The 25,268-nt window shown below is 40.7% G+C and overlaps 1 long non-coding RNA gene across 2 annotated transcripts in view; it reads right to left on the reverse strand.

Moving 5' to 3' along the window:
• The window catches only part of LOC125333435, a 62,145-nt gene extending 53,245 nt beyond the window's left edge, over positions 1 to 8,900 (reverse strand). For both annotated transcript variants that reach the window (XR_007206853.1, XR_007206854.1), the window contains exons 1-4: positions 8,705 to 8,900; positions 6,606 to 6,911; positions 4,809 to 4,965; positions 4,194 to 4,344 (exon numbers count right to left, since the gene is read on the reverse strand). This is a non-coding gene — a long non-coding RNA (uncharacterized LOC125333435). The remainder of the gene's footprint in view (positions 1 to 4,193; positions 4,345 to 4,808; positions 4,966 to 6,605; positions 6,912 to 8,704) is intronic.
• Positions 8,901 to 25,268: the final 16,368 nt, after the last annotated feature.

The following is a 25,268-nucleotide window of genomic DNA, read 5'->3' on the forward strand; positions in this document are numbered from 1 at the left end:
CAGGCTCTGGGCATCCGTGGAGAGCAGTTCCCTAATTCCCAGAGACTCCCCACAGCCCGAGTACAGTTTGAACAGAGCAATTAGGAAAACCTTTGATTGCCAGCCCACTGATAGGAGCTGCAATATTGCTCAGCTCAGAGAGGAGCAGGATTCCAAACTATGTAATCCCCATGTTATAGAAATCAGAACAAAGATCTGGGGTTTTCAGTGCTTAAATTTACATCCTTACCATTGGTGATGGATCTATTGAAATTCTGATTTCCATGTGAGACTGATAAAGGCAATATAACATATTCAAAATTTATATCCTGTCCTCCACGTACTATGGACTTTTCATCACCATAACATAGTTATGCTCTGGATGGGTTTCTGCAATGTTGCTTTATTTCCTGGCTCTCAGTACAATTAGAAGACATTTTAGAATAAAGGCACCGTTACAAGTAACAATTTTCCTATGTTAAAACTCTCTTATTTGGTAAAATTGCAGAGTGTTCATGTTGGTGGAGGTGGGAAATGGCTTTAAATATTTGCACAGAGATAGAGCCCTGACTGCATCCCAGCTGATCCCACTTGTGTATGTACAAACCATTAACAAGTTCATGGAAGCAGAGGTGATAACAAAGCCCTGATTACACCAAAGCATGGTGAAATGCCAGAATCATGGCCATAGCATCCATTTTACCCTTATTTTAACTAAGGAGTTTTTGTCATGATAAAACCTGATGTGTGGTATCTGTAAACGAAAATCCCTTTAGATAAGTAGAGACAAATTCAAGATAAAAATAGTCATGTTCTGCTTCTTCAAAGAAAAAGCAAATTTGGATTTGTGTTCTCAGTTAAGCTGAAAATAAATAGGATAAAGAAAAAAAGAAAATGTTGACAAAGACCTGCCACAGTGCTCAGTCAGATATTTTCTGGACTGCAAACCAGAAAGTGGAACCTGCCAATATAAGCTATATTATGGGTTGATCTTGAACATCTGGCCTAAATGTAACAAAATACTTGAACATCTGGCCTAAATGTAACGAAATACTCTGAAACCTGAACAGATTCAAGTCTCTCCAATAAACATTCAGGGCAAAAGAAATCTCAGAACCCAAAAAGAGCCACCCCCTGCCCTATACTACTGCCAGCATCACTTCTAACATTCAAGAAACCCAGCAAGAAACCTTATTTCTACCTGTTTATCCAAAGAGAAGTAATGACATCTACACAAACAAATATTGCCAGAAGTCACCTACAACTTTTTTTGTACATCTGAGGTTGCTCATATAATGTCAGTAATTGTCCTCCCTGCTTGGGCTGATAGCTATGAAATAACCTGTGTTTCACTCCTATTTGCAGAGTTCCAGTTATTGCCATGATTAGGTGGTGAACAAGTACAGAGCTTCAGGCCTTAAGTGCCATTCTCTCCTTATGAGCAATCAAACAGCTCTACTGCATTCTTCATACAATGACTGCAAAGCTTAAACTTGTGCTCATACTTTCTCTCCCTGTAAGAAATAAAAATTATGGAGGAGAGGAAGAAAAGTTAAATCAGCGTGGGTTTTTTCACATTTTAAATGAAATAACTGGCTAAAATGTAATGTCCCTACCACATTGTGAAATAGCTTTCAAATAATGAGAAGACATGAAAGTGGATGCTACAAATAAGTGAAATGTTTCCCAGGAAGACAGCAGTTTCATTACAAGAAGAAAAAATAAACACATCTCAGAAAGGCAAACACATGTGGACTGTGAACAGGGGTCTGAAGGATTGTTCAAAGGCTCACCATTTATTTCCAGTGCTCATACATAACAAATATCTTTTTTTCTGTTTTGTTGTACTTGTACATAATGGCTACTTAGGGGGTTTCAAAGACAAGTAACAGAATAATTGAAGAAGAAACTAAAATGGGTTATATCATCTGTGAAGTTTCCATTTAAGAAAAAGCTACTAAAACTTGGTTAACCTGCCCTTCAAAGAACAAAAGTTAGGTGGCCTCCAGTGACAGTAATTAAGATTAAGGGAGACCCTTCTTCTCTCATCATTTTAAAAGCAGATTATAGTTACAGCAGAAAAATAAAAATGTGTAAGGAAGTATTCCTTCACAGAGTGCAGAATGAACCTGTGGCACTGGCAGAGCAGGGCACAGTCACTCCTGGGAGAGGCAAGAGGGGACACTGACATTCCCACAGCAACACTGGCACAGCCAGGAGAGGCAGGTACTCACTGGTGGCTCTGGGTGACAGGTGATCACCACAGGAGCTGGAAGAGTGAATCCCCCCAAGAATGCTGTATAACAACCTCTGAAGCACAAGTATCAGATGTCTGCCAAAGCTGCATATTGATGGTGGTATTGTTTGTGTCATTTCTGGTGATTAGATTACTGCACAGCTGAGGTTTTTTCCTTTAAACAGGAGCTTCCCCCAATCCTGAACCCCAAATAAATGAGAACAGAAAATACTCCTTGCTGAGAACTAAAGAGCTGATGAGTTCAGGAAATGATCCATTAGTTTTCTAGGAATAAAATACTGCAGAGAAAGACAAAACTACCGTTTCATCCTTTTCTTTGCGGGGGATAGAGTGCCAGCAACGCTGCTCTCCTGCCCAGCACATGGCCTCAGCACAGCCAGCTGTCTGCAGCAGCAGTGGGCAGGAAGCTCAGCATATGTTCAGCCTTCTTGGGCACTTGGAGTTCAAAACACTCGTCATCTCCAGCAGAATGAAATCAGCAGGTCGTACCATTGGTGCTGGAAACAACACATTGTGCTGGCCAGTGGCTGAAAGAGCTACCAGGGCTCCCCTGCTGCAGAAGGGATGATGGATTTGAGCATTGCTATCATTCAGCCAACAAAAGACTAATAAAAGAATAACTCTTTCCTCTCCATCTCCAACAAAAATTCTCTCACATCCTCTTTCAGATTCCTGTTAAACTAAAGCATGACCTATTAAGATGAGTCATTGTGACAAACAAGAGAAAATGCCACATTGTCAAAAAGTAGTTCTGAAACTCGGGACAAATTTGCAATTTGGGGAACTAATTCTCACAGACTGCAGTTCTCACAGATTTTAATTAGATATCTATCATTCTCATAATCACTACTGTAATTACAGGAGTTATGAAATGCCGAACGTGGTTCTTTGTTATTTGAAGTTAAAAAAAAAAAAGAGAGTTTTTAGAAACCTCAAGTTCTTGTACTGACAGCAACCACTTGCTGTTTTAGACCATGGGAAGTTCTGACAGAAACTCGGCCGTGACCAAACTGCATCTGTGCAAATCAGGATTTGGGCTGGCATTTTGCTATTGCAGGAATTAATCCTACACACTGAACTCTTCCCCCTAAACAAGACACCCCCACAATTTGCCTGCAGGTACCCACTGGAGTTACTTTCCACCACTGAAACACTGATGGTTACTTGAAGTGTGTTACCCACAGCACACAGAAATAAACAGAAGAGAACTCTGACCACAATCATATTTGTCAAACACTGCTAAATTCAGAAGAGAAGTAAAGGTACACATGTGATTTTGCACTCTCTGCTAGAATTACTCATTTAGATTTGATTTAATAATAAACAGAAAACAAACTTTTTGATAGGGATATGCCTACTCGTCTCACCTTGTACATGACAGACTGGATGAAAAATAATCCTCAGTTTGCAGTGTACAGCCACATTTGCTGTACTTTTCCAGTATTTATGCACACACATATCCTTTACTTGACCTAAATCCATCCTCTGGAAGCAAACCATACCAGCAACTTTATATAGAAGTATAAAATGAGTATTCTCATTAAAGGCTTTAAATAACGGGTGTTAATGAATTCAGCCTGATCTCCTACCATCACACAGACAGACAATACTTTGCAAAACTTTAAACTGCACAGGGAATTTTGCATTATAAGGGAAAAAAATAGCTAGTGATTCTGGCAGTATGAAAATAGCACAGTCCTTTGGTTTTGACATAATTGTTGTGCTACTAAATAGAATAACAGCCCTAAGTTAAATAATGGAGGTCATTTGAAGGGTACACATATTTTGCTTTTCTTCTGGGAAAAAAATAAAAATTTTGAAACCCTGTGCCTGACTATTTATAGAAACTGAGAATCACCCTCTTAGCCACAAGGGAGTCAAAACATCCAGGGTCATTACTTCATTAATTTTGATTTGTTTCTAGCTAATGGAACTTTAAAAAATTTTGACTACTTACCACAATATTCCATACCAGTCATTCACTCTCAAAGTCAGTGTGTCACTAGGCAGAGTTATGCCATTTTCTTTCTTCCTTCACCCACAGAGCTCAGACACTGTTTTTCCTCTTTCATTAGAACTGCAGAGATTCAGTTGGGTGACCTAAAAACCTAAGTAAGCCTAATAAGAAAATTAAAGTTTTCCAGAACAATGACTAAGTCACTCTAAAATATTCATTCCTCCAACAGGAAGCCTATTCCAACACAAGACATTGAATTTGATTCAGCACTGAAGAAACCCAGTGCAATATCTCTCTCCAACTTAAAATCCAACCTGCTTCAGTGAATTACCATCACCACACATTTTTTGTTGAATTGAGAAGCCTTATTAATTAAACGGCCCAGGCCTGCTGCTGTGGCAACTCTTAGAGCAGGGACCACTCACACGCTTCTGACTGGGAGATAAGATTATCCCCCTATTATGAAAATGAAAAAAAATCTGAATATAATTATCCTAATAAACAGAGACTAAAAAATAGGAAAATACTGTAGATTATCAGATGTGAGGCACTAATGTGAAGGTTACTATGGCTTCCACTCAGGATGAATATTACTTCTGGAAATAACACATTTACTTCATTCTTGTCCATGCTGGGAAAACTGAGGAGCTCTCATGGTCCAGAGACATTTGTTTGTGTCCTTCAAGCCATCTGATCTTTGGGGATACACATAGAAGACTTAAGCTCAATACTAAATATTGTCCAGGTCAACTGTATAAGTCCAATATTGTTCCTGAAGAGAGAAAATAACAAATGCTTTTCTTAAAGCAGTCTCTGGGGCTTTTTTAGTTTTTCCCCTTTCCTAAGGGAGCATGATTAAGCACATATTACCCAATAAATTTTCAAATGAAAAATGCAGCAAATTATTTAATGTAGATTTCATAGTATTTCTTCCGATATAATGTATTAGAAAAGAAATATTCTCCACATTTACGCTTTAACCAGAGTTCAGTTGCTCATGCTTCCTCTAAATAAATGCATATTCTGGCCATAGCTTTCTGTATTCTTTCCTTTGTCTGGCACTGTGCTGTGAAGGAAATAGATTGAGAGATGCAGTAATACACTTAACCTTTAGCTTAGCTCTTATCACAAGGAAAATAGTTACTGTTGCTATGGTTGTTTGGTCAAACTGTCACCCCGTATCTGCATTGTTAGCATTCACACCTGATAAAATGATATCTTAAGAAGAGAAGAGAGGGGGAAGTAAAGCAAAATTCTCTATAGAAGGCAACCCAATTCTCATCTAATCTCTTTTAAAAAATCTGCTGTGCTAATGCTATCCTTCACACCTATCACTGAAATGATATGAGACTTCAAATAAGGGTAAAGATAAGTAGAAAATAATGAAAAATAGAAATCTGTGCAATTTTTCTGATTACAGTGATGTTTAGATTTTTATTTGTAAACTACCCATAAGGTATTTTCAAGGTCAGAAAAATAAAAAAAGTTTTAAAAAACAGGGATGATTTTCAAGTACATCTAAGCTGCATTAAATCTCTGAACTATTGCTCTACAACATGAAACCAATCCCATATGAGACTATTATTTCTCAGCATCTTGTTAGTCCTACTTTGCACATAACCTTGTGAACTACTAATCTTTCTGAATAACTGCACTCTGCCCTAAAGGCACACCAGCAACTTTTACAATTAGACTTGAAAATTTATATTAAATTTTGTTTCAGACACAGCTGTACAAGGCACGTGTTTCAAAGTATTCCTGCAAGGCAAAGTTTTAGAAAGTTCAACAGTCTAAAGAGTGAAATATGTGAGCCCAAACAAAATGAAAGAGCCCCTACAACAAACCTGAGCTCAGACACAAGCATGAAATGTTTTTGATTCCCAGATTTCATTGTAGTGGAGATGCCACCCCCCACAGTGAGCATTACATAAGGCTTCCATTAAGCATAAACACATTACAGACCACTAATACATAGTGACAAGATGCTTTTTGCTGCTCTCTTTCCTTCCTTATCCATTTTTCACACAACTACTCAGAGCCAAACGTTGATTATTCATCTCTGCTCTGAGGAGGATGAAGGCACAGCACGGCCCTGGGACCCGTCCTTCCCACAAACCCCTTCTGGTGCTCACCAGCTCCCCGTGCTCTCATCAACTATTGTCTTTACTTTTATGGTCAAAGATCTTAAAAAATGTCAGCAGACCTGGTTCTGCTGGCTGGGAAGCTCCAGAACCTCCCAGATGTCCTCCCCATGGAGCTAATTGCAGTGATTCACTGTGGATATTTACCCTGCAGCTGTTGCAACCACAAAGACTGCTTGCTGTAGCAGACACATGTGCTGTGCTGGTAAAGAAGATAAGAAACTTTACTGCTTATTCTAAAAGCCCAGATGAGAAACTGGCACACTCTTACCTTCAGCACCAGTCTTGCTTAACACCCCACTAAACACTGCTCACAGGGAACCAGGAGTGCAGTGACACTGTTCTGTGACAAACGTCGGTGGCTTCTTGGTCTTCATCGCAGCCCAAGCCTCCAGAGACTTCTCTGTACCCACAGGTATTGATGCACTCTGCTCATCCAGTTGCATCTGCAGCAAGGACCAGATGGTTGCTAAAGGAGTCTCTTTTCCAAAATACTCATTTGTTCTGCTGTCTTCGAGAAATAGGATGCCTGTTACTGCCCTTGCAGGTGTAATGGAGCCAGTATTTTATCTGTTGGCTTCAATGTGAAAGGGTGAAAAAGGTTGTTTTATTCCATCCTAAGGATAAGGCACAAAAACTGTGCATGCAAACCAGTGATTTGTGCCTATTGCTGCAGATAAACAAGTACACATGGAAATAAAAGTGGGGTTATTTAAAACTGGTGACAGTGAGTGTTCTTTCTGGTGTTTTAAGGCAGACCTCTTCTGTTTTACATAACTAAAACTAGTAGTTTCTTTAAACACTTTCCTAAAAATTCAACCCAAAATGGTGTCTCAGGTTCAGTTGTTTCCCCAGTCAGAAGTGACAGCCTATTACTTTGCCTCTGCACACTACTGCAATCCAGCTACCCGGCTCATAGGTAGATACAGATTAATGTATACCCCAGCAGCAATGAAACTCAAAAATAAGGTTGCTATTGAAAACATGGATGTTGAAAGCTACAGGGTGTCATCTTGTCCTGGTGATGCACACATGCTGCTCAAGTCTTCAAACATTTTGGTAGTCTTTTCTGGCTCCATCCTAAAGCTCAGATTTTAACTTGGACAACTCTCAAGCTTGGTTACTTCAGCACATAAGTTGTCATGTGCATGTTTTGGAAAGCTAAAAGAAAAAGAATATGCTGGCAGTTAAGGATGTTTACAGTACTTGCAGAAGTGAGGGCTAGGCCATAATGGGTTCTCTGGAAGCAATCACAGCACAATATATTTAAACGTAAAGCGAATAATCACTTATAACAGCAGGGTAGGCAAGACTGCCATTTGCGGACATCAATGCATTTATTGAGTTAGTGTTCCTGAACTCAGGATACCAATTTATTTTTTACAGCAATTAGATCCCACTGGGAGAGAAGTAGAGAGAGGTGTGAGACTGACCACCTCTCTGATGAGCAGTGCTTAAGACAGTTTGCAAAAACATTCTTCTCTCTGTCACACAGTCAGTGCCACTTAACAATGCAGGGAAATCAAATCCAAAAGAAGAAATGCATCTGAGACATGAAAGGAAGAAAGTCCAAGCAAATACCTATTTATGATGCTGTTGTAGATGTCACTCAGACACATCCACCAAGTAGAAGGTTACATACAAGATTTTCTCAGTTCTTTTTTCTCTCTTTAATAAAAACTTGAGGCTCTTGAAAGCTCTAATCAAATCTCAAAACAATCTCCAGCTATAAAAGAACTGTGTATTTTGAATTACAATATAATCAAACCCAAGTATATATTGCTCAGCTTAAACTACCCCTCTACCTGAGCTGCATATTAGCCATGCCAAACTGAGTTCTGTTAGTCTCCCTCCAAGCTTTTGCAACTCCCTAGAAAAGTAAATAGGTCTACATGTCTGGAGTGAGTCAGGTCGGGAGGAAGGGAGGTATCTGAGCACATTGGTGTCCTTTATGTGCTCTGAAATCAAAGCAATTACAGCCAATTTTCTAAACTAGGAGCCAGTGAGGGATACTGTGCAGCAATAGGAGGGACATAAATTAGGAAAAGACAACACTGTAAGAAATGAAAATATAAGAACAATTATCCTTCTGGGACATTAAATATTCAAACAAGGATGAGAAATGGCAAAACCTAAGTCAGCATTAGCATGTCAAGCTATTAAACTTGCTTTATGTATGGAATGAAGAACAGAGACAAGCATGAAGTTGGAGGGAAAAGAAGCTGAAACACAAGGGTAATTGTAGGGTCAGGAAAGATGGGGATGAGCTCTGGACATTGCTGTATCATAAATGGGTACAGCTACTGAAGAATGAAATGCTTTAATAAAAAGTAATTGGAGAACAGGACAAATAGTCACCCTTGAACTTACTCAGGATCTTCTTCCAACTCTGTCTGAACATGTCGATTTTTAGAGGGGTTATTTACTGTCAATAAACAGGAGAAAGGCTACATGACTGTAAGTTCCATTTTTTTGTCAAGCCAGAAAATTAGTGCAATGGCTGTTTCAGGACTCTACAAATGACTCTGTTCTCCCCAGCTTGCTTTGCTCTCGTTTTCACTGCTCAGCCAGGGGCAGTGGGTGCACTGAAGTGCAGAACAAGGGGCTGTGAGGCACCTTGTGGCACTGTGCACAGCACCCAGGTCAGATACTCTGCAGGCAGTGACAGCCACAGAGATCCTTGAGAGAATTTTGTCAAGATTTCGTCCTAAAATACAACAGCTTATTCAATTCAACAACAGATGCTTTCTGTGTTATCCCCTACAGTGAAGAAGTTATTAAACAGCCAGCCAAAGCCTCAATCCTAAGGCTGCCAACTGGTGGTTGTGCTGAGTTTTGTATTTCCCTTCTACACCATCACTTACCATTACTACTGTAGTCTTCCTTCATGCCAGTTTTTACCAAGAAATGGCTGCCCCATTCCACACAGTGTTAAAATGCCATCATTTTCATACAAGTTGAAAAATTAAACCAGGCTGGAGTGCAAGGGAAGATTTCAGTCCCTTTGCAGCCGTACGTGTGAGCCCCATGGCCTCAAGCTGCCTGCGACTGACGCCTGCAGAGCCCCTCATGAGCTGAGAGTGGAGGGCCCAGGGCTTCAGCACACACAAGGACCAGTGATGGATGCAAGGAGTTGTTCAGCTTGGAAAGGCTTCTGCCGAGTTACACAGCACACCCTGCTCGGCTCAGCCTGCCAGGGGCTCAGAGGTGCCCGAGGCACAGACAGCAAACAAGCCCAGGAGGAAAGGAATCCACCTGCCAATTACAGCAACTTTAGGATTTAGCAAACAGACCATAAAAGGTGTCACAGACATGTGCATTTCCAAATTTGTGAAGACACGCATCTTTTGCCGCTTGTTTTACTCTCTATGCAGAAGACAGAATAACAGCAATGTAAACAGTAACACAGCCCATGTTTTTCAGTACTTGGCTCATAATATTTAAAAAGGCAATTTTTTGCTAGGTACTTTTTATAGGCATTAGGTCCAAAGGGTGAAAATTTCAGTTAAGGCCAAAGCAGAGCTAAACAGCTGTTAACTGAGAGGGAATTGATCCATGGGCCAATTTATAAAGAGACAGTGATATTGTAAACACATGGAGTATCTAAAGGAATACCAATGTTTTTTGCAAAGAATGCTTCTTCCATTGAGCCATGCTTACTCTGGTGTGGTTTCAAGAACCCCAAATTTGGTAAGGCAACCCTAGATGAAACCCTCAGAGGAATCTCTAACTCTTCTGCTGGGCAGCAAAATCAGACCAGATCATAAAGAGGAACTATCAATTCACTCTTCAGTTTTTAAAGAACAAGTACCAAAAATGCAAAGTCACAGAATTTTGGATGACAGGTAAACCCTTTTATCCAGAACAATATTTCTGTATAAACTTCTGATGTGACAGGACTACTAGTTCCTCTTTGATTTTATTAAATCAGGATAGTAAGGGCCAAGAGAGACTTTGAATTAATTTTTAAGACTGCTTCTGGCCAATATGCAAAGCCAATTTCAAGGAGACCTTCTGTCCAACCCTGCCCAGTAGGAAGCTGAGGTATGAGGCAGATATGTATACAGATGGGGAAAAAAAAAATAGAAAGTTTCCTCTCACTCAGCTTTCCCCTTACCATGACCTTCTCTCATACTTGCAAAAAGAAAGAATAAAAAAGATAAATCTGCCAACCAGACTTAAAAACTTGTAGGTACAACTTGTGCATGGGAGATATCGAGCCTTCCCTAGACCGGGGCCTCTGCTTCCCTCCTGGTTTCTCAGCCTCAGTGATGTGCAGCTGCATCTGTCATGAGGCATTACGTTATGTCAGCGATTTAATGCAATAGGAGATACAACTGGTTCTGGCACGTAAGAAAACGACAAATCAGTCTAGAGAATTTGAAGAGACAGTTTTCTGGAGGAACACAGGTGCACAAGCTGGGATTTAACAAAAGTTATTTGAAATGCAGGAAGTAAACAATAAAAAAGGCCATTTTACCCTAAGTAAATTTTAGAAAATAGGTTTTCTATCCAAATGTTTTGCTACAGCTGCAAGTCTCAGATTCAAATACTGACAAATAAGATTTCTTTCAAACTCCAACATGAAGTGAATGGTAGAGATTGAAAGAGACAGAATTTCATATCCATTAGGATCCCAGCACTCCATTTTAATCAGGAATCAGTTGCAGACTATAAGAAATTGCCCAGTCTGTATATCTCATTGAGTCTTTTGCTAGAAACTCAACTACTTTATGTGTTTGGAGTTGCATCCTCACATAGGAATAAGCAGTTAACAAAGAGACCTTAGTGAGACTGCAAACCTTTCTTCACAGAGACTGTCCCACCGTTATACAGTCACACTAATAAACAACATTCCTTTTATTATCAGTCTCTTATTTTCTGCCTCCAGTGTCCTCTCCTGTGGGTACAAAAGGTTCTGGGTGCAGCAGTACAGGAGTTAAATGATCCCATATACCCCATTTCCAAGGTTAAGAGAGGTTTTCACCACCAGATCACACACCCTTTTTACGTCACTTTCTGTCTATTGCCATCCATTTCACTGCCTCTTGCACTAAAATAGTGGTTAAAAATAAACAGAAGATTACAGAATCACAGAATGGTTGGGCTTGGAAGGGACCTCAGGAGTTCCCCTAACCCAGCCCCTGTTGCAGCAGGTTCAGCCAGAGCTGGCTGCACAGAATCACGCAGTCCAGGTGGGTTTTGGACATCTCCACAGAAGGAAACTCCATGACCTCTCTGGGCAGCCTGTTCCAGTGCTTGGTCACCCTCACACTAAAGAAGGTTTCCCTCCTATTCAGGGGGTGGAACTCTGTGTTTCAGTTTGTCCTCATTGTCCCTTGTCCTGCTGTGGACACCACTGAAACGAGTTTGGTCCCATCCTCTTGACACCTCCCTTAACACATTTGTGTGCCCTGATGAGGTCCCCTCTCATTCTTCTCATCTCCAGCCCAGGCCCAGCTCCCTCAACCTTTGCTTGTATGACAGATGCTCCAGTCCCTCACCACCTTCACAGCCCTCCACTCGATTCAGTAGATTCTTGATCTTCTACTGTCAGCCCACAGGACACAGACTGAGAACTCCTCACTGAAGCTTCATACAGCCTCCCATCTAAACCCATGATATATTCCTCACCAGCCTCGTCAGAGCTTCCCAGAGTGAAACCCAGGCTGTACAATCCTTCAAATGTAAGAGTGACAGGAGCAGCCCCAGAGCCACAGCAAAGGAGAGGAGAGAGCATATTCTTCTTTTATGCTGGAGGCGGCCTCAAAGAGGCTTCCTTCCACCTGCACACCTCCCACTGATACCAATGAGAGCTAAGCATCAGGAGTGGGAAAATACAGAAAAGTCAATGCTAAAGAAAAGATTAAGTGTAAAATAGTGGGGGTTTTATATTAAAAAACCAAAAACAATATATTAAAAAAAAAAAAAAAAGGAGAGAAACAAACAAGACCTGGCATTAAAAAGTGGGTGCTGACTTCACCCAAACACCCCCAATGATTTTAGTGTATGATTTTTGTACCTCAGTGCAGCCTGGCTCACTGATGTTTTGCCAGTACTAGAGATAATCTTTTGAAATCAAATTATATGTGTGCAACATGAATTATGCTTTTGGCTTACACTGCAGTAAAACTGCACATTTTGCATATTTTTTTAAAAGGAGGGGAAGAGCGAAAGAAAAAAATAGAGAATTAAATGTCAAAACCAACTTATCAGAGATTCAGATAACTGCAGACACAAGCGACGTCTTAATTCATGGGAAGGATATGTAGTATCAGATACAATTTTTTTTTTCCTGAGAAGTTGCCATTGTCATGAAACTATTGTAATATTTTCCACAGGAATGTAATGTTGCATGGAAATAACCATCACAGCACACCTACAGCTAACATTGGCAATCCACCATCTTCTTCCAGTGACACATGGCTCAAATATTCTCCCTGTGTTTCCTCTACACTTAAAACAGCCCAGGAAACACAAGAATTTTGAAGGGGCAAGTTGGGCCCTGTTGTCAAGGATGACTGAAATATGTTATTTATGTATAAGACTGGGAAACAGTGATCATCGAGATTTGAAAACAAACACCAATTTTTTTTCTTTATTTCCCTCTGGAAAGTGTCTGATACAGTCTCTGAGAAATGTCTCAGCAGTATTGGAGCCTTAGTCACTGTTTCTGAAGTTTTCTGGACATAAAAACTACTAGGATGTATAATAAGGAATCCACTGGCCTTAAAAGGATTTATTTTTTCACTCACTGGCACACCAATTTAATTAAGACACCAAACCAATTAATAAGCCCTACTAATAAGACCCACTATCTATTAGCATATGCAGTGAAAGCAATTTCTGGCTGTGACTATTTATGAGAGTAGTTATTCACTTGGTAACCATTTACATAGTAACAGCACTAAAAAATGCTAAGGTTTGAGGACGAAGAGGATGGGAAATTAAATGCTGTCTTTTACATTGCATCATTTTTAAAAATATATTTCCAGTGAGAATAAAAAGAAAGGGGGAAATTCCTGCAAAGAAGAGCAAAAAATAAATATGTCCCCATGCTTGCCAATGCCCCTCCACTCAGCCATTCCCACGCACACTTCCCAGCACCTTGGTGGCCCCAGGAGCCCATAATATATCAATAAGAAATCAGGGTCACAGCAGTAACTGGCACTGCTAAAACTAAGGTCACATTTAAGCCAGTTAAGTGTTCTCACTGTACTCACCAAAGCCACGCAAATTAGAAAGAATTAATTAGCAGGTGTCCCCTTTAAGCAGGAGAGCCAAGAACACCAGTGCCAGCTTTGCCCACCTGGGACACGTCCTGTGGCCAGGAGCCAAGTGAATATCATCACCAGGCATATTTCAAATCCACCCATGAGATATCATATTGCAAAGCTCCCTGGAGGAAAGGATCATTATTCAGGAAACGTTCTCTCCCAAGTGGTAGACACCATTTCATTTATCAGCTTCTGTTAATTGCTGTCTCCAACCATCTCATTCCGCTAAGGCAAGCAAAAGGAAGTTTTCTGGGAAGAGACCCGCAACCAGGAGGAAATAAGATTCAATTAGGCCACTTCGTTTCTGTTCTTATTTACAGTAATTTCTGGTTTCATATTCTCACTGAATCTCATCTCAGGGCAGTATATGTGTCTATATCAAGAGGAAACTTCTCTAAGATGCTCCCAAATTTGCCCCAGTTTGCTTAAATGAGAGAGAGACTGGAGTGAATAAAGATGCAAAGAGGAAGTATCAGAATCAAAACCTCTTGAGTGAGATGAGAAAACGTTTCCCCAGCACTGTAACTGTAGCATACATGATGCACACTGTTTGTGCTAGGCCAGAAAAAGTAATAGAAAGACTTCCAAATAATGAAAAAACAATCTTTCCAGAAGGTTCTGGGCTCCTCAATGAATTTCATCCAAATGTCATGCAAAATAAAAATACTGCCACATATTTGCAGTAGGAATTCCTAAATAAGCCAGCAGTGAAAGCAAGGGGTGTATAACTGACTCTACCTATGGTATACCAATTGAAGAAGCAACTCAGCTGTGAAATTTGAATTCAGCTGTTTTTCCAGATCTCTATCTGGCACTGATTCAATCCAGACAATTAGATATTTATTTCAGATGGCTGCAAACACACTTCTCCCCATTGGCTCTGGCCACCTCTGTGCTGCTTTGCTGAAGAATGCAGGTGATATTTCAGCAAATTTCATCTGCAATAAAATATCAAAGCTGAACATGAAATTTGGTGAGTTTATTATTACTGCTTTCTTTCCCAGGGAGGAGAGAAATGAAAGGCAAGCCAGAAGAAAAAAATTAGAGGCTAACCATATTTTTGGTCAAGTGTATATTAATGGTAAGTATGAAAAAAAGTCAGCATCCCAAAGTGATGTGAGAATCACACATCAGCAAATGGGATAAGAACAACACAAAATTAAAATTATTGGAATTTTTGATTTGGACTTTCTCTTTTCTTTTTAGCCCAGATCATTTCGGCAGTCTTGCAAAACCTTGCAATGAAAAAACAGGTGGGCTTGCAATCTGCAGCAACAGGCTGGAGTGAAAGGGAAAAAAACTGTGTATGTCACAGAGTAAAACACTCCTAACAAGAAGAAAAAAGAAATAATCCAATTCTAAAATTTTTTTATCATAATTCTTCTTTCTACTCATAAAGAAATTAATTGTTACAGAAACGTACACAACCTGGCAGAAAGCTCCTGGTTGATATTAGCTTCTTTCTGGTAAAAGAAGGAAAAAGAAAAATTGTTGGCAATTGTCAGGAAACTTATTGAGTGACCTGAAGTGGTCTATCCTACTTTTTTGCTAAGGATGAAATATTCAGGCAAGGTGATTTCCAAAGCTGAAGAATAATGAAGCCCAACAAACAAACAGCCAGCTGCGAAAAAAACTTAGACAATACAATATCCTGGAAGAGACTCACGAATGGGTGTCAAACCAATTTGTGCCATTATTCACTATTTTATTCATCAAGGACAGCTTGCTCTCTGAATTCCATTTCTATAAAGCCAGTTTTAATTAATATGGTTTCCCAGCAATCCCTTGTACCTATTACTGTGACTTCAACTGAAAAAAGTCGCAATATAGCTCAGCAGCAGCACAAATAAAAACCACGTTTGGTGAAAAACTTCATTTTCCTCATTTCTGCTGTTACTATTTCTGTTATTTTTTTCATTAGACACTCCATCCCCACTCATCTCCCTCAGGCAAAGCTTACATGACTGATCCTGAGCTTGCAGCACCTGGTGCAATCAGAAAAATGTCCTTCCTGAAAGAGCTCCAGCACAATGCAAGGAACAGCAGGAACCAGGAGGCTGAGAGAATTCTTTTTCCCTCTCTACAGCTCAAGCTTGTGCTCCTTGACCCACATGTGCTTCTTGTTAGTCCACATTTCCAACCTGTCCAGGTTCCTCCTGCAGGTGACTCTCCCTTCCAAATGTCAGCTTCCCCACTCAGTTTGGTATCACCAGAAAATTCAGAGCACACTTTATGCCATATTCCAGATCACTTATGATGACAATAAATAGTATCAGGCCCAATATCAATCCCCACTGGATTACATTTACTGTAAAATCTTCAGTCTGCAAGGAGTACATGCAACAGGTAAACAGGTCACCCAGAGTCACAAAGCCCAAAACTGGTTAGAAATAAAAACCTCAGGTCAGCACCTCAAGGGGTTGTTGAAATCAGGAATGCTTCATCTACTTATTCCATCAGAAGACTTGTTGCAGAAATGTTTCAGTATTTATAAAAAAAATATTTCTGTTGAGTTTCTAATCTGCATTTCAGTCACCCCATAGCAGACAAATGTGCATTTTAAAATATATCATAAAACTCAATCTCTGCACTATCTCTCCTCTTGTCAACATATTAATTTTCAAGATAATACTATTTGCTTGAAGAAAACTGTTCCCAATATATACCAGTGTGAGAAAGAGGGGAAAATACCCCAAATTATGTAGTTAGAAACGAAAAATTGGGGATATGGAGCTTCTAAATAAGGGATTTGCACTTAGAGCACAGAAAAATGTACATGTGGATACATTTCATTTAGAAAATTATTAGAAATCTGATGTGACCCATGTTCCTATCAGTTTATCTCAGCACGTCCTGCAGGCAGAGGGAAAGCTGGGAATGTGAGACAAAGTATTATGAAATTAGTACAATTGGGTTTTTCCTCCCCTAACATTCAGAAGAATTTTCTTTTCCTGAAAGGGATCAATTCTCTAATAAGACTGAATTATGCACATATCTCATTTACTGGAAGAAAACATGAGAAGAGTGGTTTACAGGAAGGAAAACGGATAAGAAACACTAAATTGGATCTTGAATAGCTGTTGTAAGTGAAGATTCTTCATTTGGTTTTGACATTCTTTCACTTGTCTCTTGAAAAGTATGTTACACAGAAGGGACTGCTGATGAATTTTTGACAGTGAGTCTGGTTTCTGGGGTTTTTTTAAAGGCATCCTGTAACATAGTCTCCAAACTTCATATCATAATTGCATGATATCTCAAATATTCCAGGACTCATGTGAGAAATTAGGCTGCTTTCATGTACAACCTGAAACATTTTCTCGTTGTCAATACATAACTGCTCAGCAAAGGTGTTTTTGTCAGCAGAGTTTCTGAGAATAAAACAGTAGAACGTCTCACGAAGATGTATAAACTCTGAAATTCCAGTCATGAAGGGTGAAGTCAGTCTGTCATGGGCCCACTTAAATAATTTTTTGTGCAATTTTGTAAACAAGCCTTAGCATTCATTTACAGGGCTTTTAAGATTCTACTGGAGCTCATCAAACTGTGGGGGAAATTTTTCACCTAGTTGTAAAAAAATTCTGTCTTTTGGGAATTTAAAAAAAAAATAAAAACCTAAACTAAGATCTTTCAGTTCTTTTCCACGTGGACTGGGATGCAAACAAGAGGTTACTGTCACTGGCCAAGGAACAACTGAACACTGTTAACTGGGATCAGCAACCACAGAACCTACTTCCCATGATTTGTAACAAAGGAAGTTTTGGCCTTAGGTTCAAGTTCACAATGATTTCTTTCCTGAGAGGGCCTGAGTCTTTCTACACAAGGCAGAATGGGAGACTATGAATTATGAATGTGCTGATAAGCTCTGGAAGGGATGAAACCAACTGAGATACAGGCAATCATTTGGAGACAGCAATGAACTCAAAGCCTGCAGCAATTTGTTTCATATCTCATACATTGACAGAATTTTGAGTTTAATAACTCTTACAGATTTATGGCTCACGGAGATGCTACAGCCTAAGTTATGACATGAACAGATGAGTGCACCTCCACACCATCTCCAGGTGCAAGCTGTTACCCCAACCCACCCTGGGGTGACATCAGTGATGTATCTTTCCTAGAGCAATGCTTTTAGTGCTCTCCTTTTGCTTTGCACTCCCAACAGGGTAAAAACCTGCACACAAACAGCTGCTCTGAGTTCTCACAAATTCACACCCTGCCTCCTCCTGCTCTAATTGAATTGTTTGCCCACGTACCTGAAAGTAGCACAGACATATGTCAGATTTTACTAACAGGATCATGGCAGGTGTCACTTTAATTTGGAATTATGGTAGGGAATTCTTCATCACCATTTTGATAATCGTATTTGTGAAGCGGTAACATTTGCAAGGCCTAAGGACAAGTACAGACATACCTTCCTTAGAGACTCTGTGTGTGTTGGGCAGCTGCTGCTCTGTGTGCGCCACCCCTGTGCCTTTTTCTATGCATACACTGTTGGCATACACCTTACGAAAAGAAGCTAAAGCATTTTTAAGTGCAAAGTTAGAGTGGTTTCCACCACACAGACATGGCATTAATGCTATGCAGAGGACAGAACCTGGCACAGAAAATATTTTGAAACATCTGTGGTTTGTTTTGGTTTGTTTTCTCTTTCCCAAACCTGAGAAAGCTTTTGTTGGTGGTATGTTGCTGAAAGGCTTTTTTGCCTGCAAGAGCAAGGCTCTTTCAAGTGTCTAGTAAAATGCTTCAGTGCAGAATGCATGAAGGGCATGCATTAACATACATTGATTACTTGTATTTTTAAATGTAAATGTTGTCTGCTCAGCATCTGCTGGAATTATACCAGTACAGTCAGTAAGTGTCATTGACATTCCATTCCCTGTTCTGAAGCTTGACAATACCTCTGATTCTGCAGTTTTTATTTGGATAATATTCATCATGGTAACAGAAAACTACTCCAAAACACGACAGCTTCTGTTTCTCAGGCTTGGGGATTTCAGATGTAATTTCCCAAGGTGTTAGTCTTTGACAGAGGGTACTGGGATTCCCTGGCAGTGCTGGTACAGCATTGATAGCCTGTGACTTACTTCGTGCACATCTGCAGCTCCATTTTCTCCTGGAAGTGGCAATTCAGATTCAGCCCAGCAGCATTCCCACCCATCAGTGAGTCCTACTCTCTTCTGAGTGTAGTAGGCCACAAAATGTCTACTGAAAATATCTTTAGTGAACTTTTGGTCTTCAATATACCACAGGTGGGGAATCCCACTCTTTGCAAACATATATCCAGTGCCCAAACCCTCACCAGTTTTCTTTCCAGACAGGATAGGGATAGTTTCATGCTGTGAAAAACGAGGTTCACTCTCCTGTGAGAATTTAAAGAGTTTAATATAAAGACAATAAGAGACACATAAAATAAAACAAAGGGGTAACGGCCGGGTGCCGTGGCGCTCTGCCAAGAGCACGCCTGATGCCCGAGGTGAGTCCTTTTTATACCATTTTTACTGTCTGTTCTCTATTCATATTAAAACTTTTCCTGGAGCTGTTCTGCATGGCCACTCGTTGGTTCCTCCTTTTTAGAGCATGCGTAGTCTTCTGCCTTGTGGTTTTATTTCTTTTGATTCTTGGGGTTGGGCCCGCTAGGTAAGAGTCGATGGTGGGGTGGATCTCTTAATTCTCCAGACAGTCAGGGCTGATTGCAGCTTTGGGCCTCTTTGCCCCCTGGGCAGAGCGGTGATAGCGGCTCTCGGACCCTCCTGGCCGCCCGTTCTCCGGGCAGAGCAGCCTTTGGGCCTTTTTGTTCCCCGGACACAGTGTTGATTAGCAGCTCCTTGGGCCTCATCCTCTGCTCGCTTGGAGGTTGTCTTACTTGCTCACACTTGCTAACATTCTTGCTAAAAAGAGAGAAAACTACATCCACACAGCAAAAAGCATTTCTAACATTATATAATATCTACCTTAATACTTGGCGAGAAGCCAATATTATAATATATATTTATAACAATGCTACCTGGCTTATGGAGTCCTCTTGTGCTAACTTCTGTCCTGTGACAAGCACACAGAGCCTGGCTGCAGGGGCCTCCACACAAGCCTCATCCATTGTAGTGCTGGGTTTAGTTTAGCAAGCTGCAGCTTTCCCTGAGAGCTCAGTGGAGCTGCTTAGGGCAGTGCGGCCATTTCGCCCTCCCGCAGCCCATTCCGGACGGCTCCGCAGTTTTGCTCCAGCAGCCATCAGCTCTACAACCCAGAGACGGCGAAGGAGGTGAGAAGGGTCTCCCCATGAGGGCTTCAGAGGACCTTTCATAGTTACATCTTGTGATGTACAGCGATCCCCAGAGGCAGAGCGACCTCGTGGTCGCAGCGCAGGGGTTTTTCTCAGGGGCGGTACCTGTGCGGCGTTGGGGTACAGGAACCAATAGGGAGAGCCCGAGGGAGTGGCCAGGGCTAGTGATGCCATGAAGATTTTTTGCTTTTTCTTTTATACCCATTACACCTTTTTTACAACTTCTGTATTCCTAGTGCTTTTTGCCTACATTCTTGGACCTGTTTGTCAAGCTAAGAGACTAAACATTTTAGAAGCTTCGTAGTTAGGGATCAGTGTGCCCCAGACCCCAAGGTCCTCTCCAGAACATATTCTGTAAACCAAGATAGAACCATCCAGGAGAGGGTTCCTTGGGGAGGGGGGGGCTCACTTGAGCCTCTCATTTGGGAATCTTTGATAGATCTGCTAATTAATAAAACCTATAATGTTATACCCGATCTCTTGGAATATATTCAGTGGGGTGCATTTCAATGCGTATGACCTGGATGTGTGCACCTAAGGATCCTTAAAATAAATACCAAGGTAAAATCCCTTTTCCCTTTCTAACTGTGTTTAACTCTTGATTTTAAGACCAGGAAAAGGCATCACTAGGGGCAGGGGAAAGTGCGGGGGGAGCAATGCAAAAGGCATTTAATAAATGAATTAGTGGGAAATACACCACCACACTCATCCTCATCTCTGAGCCCTTGTCACAGACCCTGGAACACAGATCCCCTGTCTGAAGTCCAAAGCAGAAAGACTTTATGGCTTAGCTCTAATGTAATTAATGCAATAGTACCTAACTCTACAAATACAAAAAATCTAGAAGGGAACAGGAACAAAAAGATGATTTTTTTTTTTGCCTCCATATTCTCCTATTTCAAGAACAGGTGGCTACTGGCAAAAATTTGAATTACATTAACAGAGCCACCTTGCCTCCCACTGTTCATTTCTAGCCTGTGCTCTTGATGACACAGGGACAGTAATACATCAATGCATTATCTCCCACTCTTCAACAGCTTTAGAGTGTCCTAGGACTCATCAATAATGACCAGGTAGACATCAGCTCCACAGCCAGCCCAGCAACACCCACATTTTCAGGCATTGTTGCTAAATCTGGACATTTTCCCTTGGTCTGATAAGAGACTGCCCTTTTCATGCCCCCAGGTAAGACACAAACACCACTCTTTGACAGTCAATAACCCACTGCTCTTCTGACATTCTTTTGAATCCATATAGTTAATTAAGGTATGTATGTCTATCCAAAAATCTATACTGATTAAGCTTGGATTACAGAGTCCTTTCCTTGCTCAGTCTGAATAACCATGCAAAATATGAATATCCAGACAAAGAAAGCTGCTCTAGTTTCCATGTATTTATTTGACTTGAGATCTGCCATCAAAGAAAAGAGTGTCATTACTTGAGTACCAGGCCTAAAGTGATAGATTCCAAGTGCATCATTTTTAGAGCCATTAGAGGTTATCAGGCCTATGTGGTTGCTAAGATACCATGAATCATGAAGGAAAATATAAGATAATGGTAGGCAGTCACTGTGATGGTTATCAGAGTATGTTCTCTGCATCTTACTTAATAGCATCATGATTAGGATCATTTTCAAGAGTTCCTGTCTATTTTCCAGCTAGGTGCAAGAATACAACTGCATTAAGTTGGCAAATATTGTTTGTATTTTACGTTTCTCCACGAGTAAATGAATTTGTTGAAGTCAAAATTTGTAATTGCCACAGCAGAATTTATTAACAAGTAAGGGCATGTGTCTGTGTGCAGGTTTCTTTCCTGGCTATTAAATAGTATCTTCAGACTTGGAATGAAATCATCCTTCATTGATTTCAAGTATATTTTGTGATAACAGAGACTGTGCTTTCAAAGAGTTTTTAAATTAAATTTGTAGCTGAGGTAATTGCTGTTGCAAAATTATGCAACTAAAGTAAAGTGTTATGCTGGAGCTTTCTTGATATTGTAATTTAACTGCCTCTTTTCTAAATCATAAAAGTGTGAGATGCCAGATTAGGGCAAAGCATTAGGTTATTATTGAATTATTTTATATTCTATCTCTGGAAGTATCTGGTGAGAATAAAGGGATGAATCTGCAGTGTTATGAGCAGTGCTCACACCATATCCCCCAAAGTCCTCTCTGGGTTCACTCTTTCACCACTCTAAAGTTGTGAAGTCCAAGATGGGAAAATTGCCCACTCTCCCTGACTTGCTACCCCAACAAAGAATGTAAATCCTACACCAGTGGACAGAGATAGCCAAATAAGCTCTTATTAGAGAATTGAATAGGTGATGGTGGTTGTTATTTTCACTATTAGGTAGTGAGACAGTGGAATAAGTTGCTCAGAGAAGCTGTGGATGCCAATCCCTGGAAGTGTTCAAAGTCAGGTTGGATGGGGCCCTGACTAACCTGATCTAGTGGGTGGCATCCCCCCCACGGCAGGAGGATTGGAACTGGATGGTCCCTAAGGTGCCTTTCTACCCAAACCACTCTAGGATTCTGTGATTCTTACCTGTCATGCACTAAACCCACAAACCTGTGGACGGATGCCTGCATGGCATTTGAAGGAAAGCACATAACACAAGTAAGACAAAAGCTCAACACGTGGGCTTCCCTTATCCAACCTTTCAAATAAAGCATCTTCCCATTCCACTCTACAGAGGCATTTTAGTATGATTTGCCAACTACCTTTCCCAACACAAATGAAATACAGTTCAGTTGAGAAAAGCTGCTGGAACACACAGCAGAAGACACCAAGCAGCCCAGGAGATCAGAGTGACGTTATGCTACAAGAATTAACCTGCATCTTCTACAAGATTTCAACTGGATCTCACACAAAACAAGACTAGTGGCACCTTTCTGGAACCATCCCCTCCATGTTAGTAAAATTTTGTTCTATGAGCCTGCAGTTCTGACTCAAAGCACAGTTTCCCTGTCCTTGACAAGAACCACAAACTGCTTTTTAATTCTTTCAAGAGCACTGGAGGTTTAGACATTCATTTAAAACTCAGAGTTTGTTAGAAGAGCCTAAGAAAGACCCACTCACAACAACGGAAAGAGGCAGTAATATTTCTAATTTTCTTGGCATCCACAAAGATGAATACACATCAACATCTGAGTACTGTAACTTTTTTAAAGCAAATGAGCCTTGAAGATTATCTGTCAGCTAAAATGTACCCAAGGGCTTGCTTTGCAATGTTTCTTTTTTAAAGAATGTTTGTTTTAACATTATTGTTGCAACCAGCCAAAGAAAAATGTAGAGCCATCATAAAAAATACGAGTAGATACCCAGTTGTTAGAGCTGGTTTAGGAACAATCATAGGAGTGATGGACTGTGCGACCCAGGAGAGGTTCCTTCCAACCCTAATGATTCTCGGAATTGATTTTCTTTTGCAACTCACTTTCAGTTAGTCCTTTAGAAAAAAAATAAAAAGGGTGAGATCAATGCTGGCTTCAATGACACAGCCATTCCAGCTCCTGCAGCATTTTCTCACCATGGCAATCTCTTTATCTTCTTGTTTGTATGAAGACCATTCTCTACTCCTCTGTTCCTGGCTGTACATAAAAATAAGGGGCTGGGCTCATAGTTTGCTGACTTCAGGGTTGAATGTGACATTAATACAAACCTGTTAGCAGAACTCTGACTACACCTCTCAGAGAGTGAGTATACAGTTTTTCTGCTCACAGTTTGGGAGAACCAATCTTTGCATTTATTATCACACTTGCTAAATAGAGCCTCTTCTAGCTAGAAACTAGAGCAGAAATACAAATATAAGAAGTGTTTATCTCCAGAAGGATTCTGTAAGTTTAATATTACAGGATACCAACACAATTTCACAGAAACTGGTATTTGCACCACAGACTCTTAAGGAAAAATTTCCAGCACTTCCTTGCTTTCAGTTAGCAGTCCAAAAGGAGGACAGCATTATACCCCTGTTTCTTTCCCTTTTCAGTCCACTGACTTAATAGTCTGGGCCTAAACAAGAAAGAAAACTCCCTGTATATCAAAAAAAAAAAAAAAAAAAAAAAAAAAAGAGATGAACTCTAGGGATATCTCAGTGTTCTGAGTCACATTTTGCAATGAGATGTAGGGACCAGCTCTAACTCATCAGCACTAGCCTCTGGGATGACCCCAGTGAACAGAGAATAGTTTATGGGCATTCCAAGATCTCTCTTTTGATGGAGCTGCCTATAAATTAATTGCAGAGCAAGAGGCCCAGATATTTCTCAAAGAGCCAAGATGGTTGGAAGCATAAAGAAATATGCTTAAAACAATAATTAAAAAATCAGAACATCCATAGCTTTAGTGCACTGCACAGTGACGTTCTCCAAATCGCCTCTCTTAATCAATAACATAATAGCCTCCTTTTTGTCTCTTTCCTTGAAAGGGATTTGCACCATGGAAAAGGGAAAGTAGAAAGGTGTAACACCAAAATGGCTCAATAAAGCTCCAATATTGAAACATACAATTTCTGAGATTTGTGACTTTTACTATGCTGCCTATTTCTCATTAGGTAGGAGGGCTTCAGGAATACAGGGTGCCTAGAAGCAGTGGGAATGGAAGAGGTAAAGGGACATGAGTTACCCCAAGATTTCTGATGTCCTGCCATGACTGTCACTGACCTGGACCACAGTCTGATCTGGCGGGCAGGCAGCTTGCTGCTAAAGCTGCATGCAATGCACAAAAACAGCACTTCGAAGGTACAGACAAACAAGACCTCATGTTGAAGCAGAAACCATTACAGAATGACAGCCCAGATGCATCCACATCGATATATTCATCCCTGGGAGCACTATCCCACTGCTTCACTTACCCCAGATGCTTTGCAGCTCATTGCAGGCAAGACTTAAATTTTGAAAACCCGAGCAGTTGGAGGCAGATGTCTCCTGGCAAGCCCTGTGGAAATCTCCCTCAGGCAAAGTTCGTAGCAGTCAGTAGCCTCTAGTACTTGTCATGTATCTTATTTTTGCATTTCTCACTTTAAAAGATCTCCGTGCCCATGGGAAAGCAGAAGCAAGCCATGCAGACAAGAGCTGGTGTGTCTGTACAGGAACAAAGCTGGCTGCGGTTTTTAACTGGTTTATAGAACTTTGACTTTTCATATGTCACAACATGCCCCCAGCTCAGGACAGAATTCCTCAGGTATGACTGGACCTCTGGCAGGTGAGGGCAGTGCTGACCCCCCCTCTGGTGCTGCTCGAACAGCCCTTGAGCAGCTGCAGCCCAGGGACAGCCCAGCTGCATTATTGCTCTGCTGTGCTGTCCCCATTTGGGGGCTGTCGCCAAGAATGAGCACAAGAAGGTTTCCCCAAACTTGCCTGGTCTAACTTGCCTGTCTCCCTAGGGTG

This window comes from Corvus hawaiiensis, chromosome 14, assembly GCF_020740725.1.
Source record: "Corvus hawaiiensis isolate bCorHaw1 chromosome 14, bCorHaw1.pri.cur, whole genome shotgun sequence".
Classification (NCBI taxonomy): domain Eukaryota; kingdom Metazoa; phylum Chordata; class Aves; order Passeriformes; family Corvidae; genus Corvus; species Corvus hawaiiensis.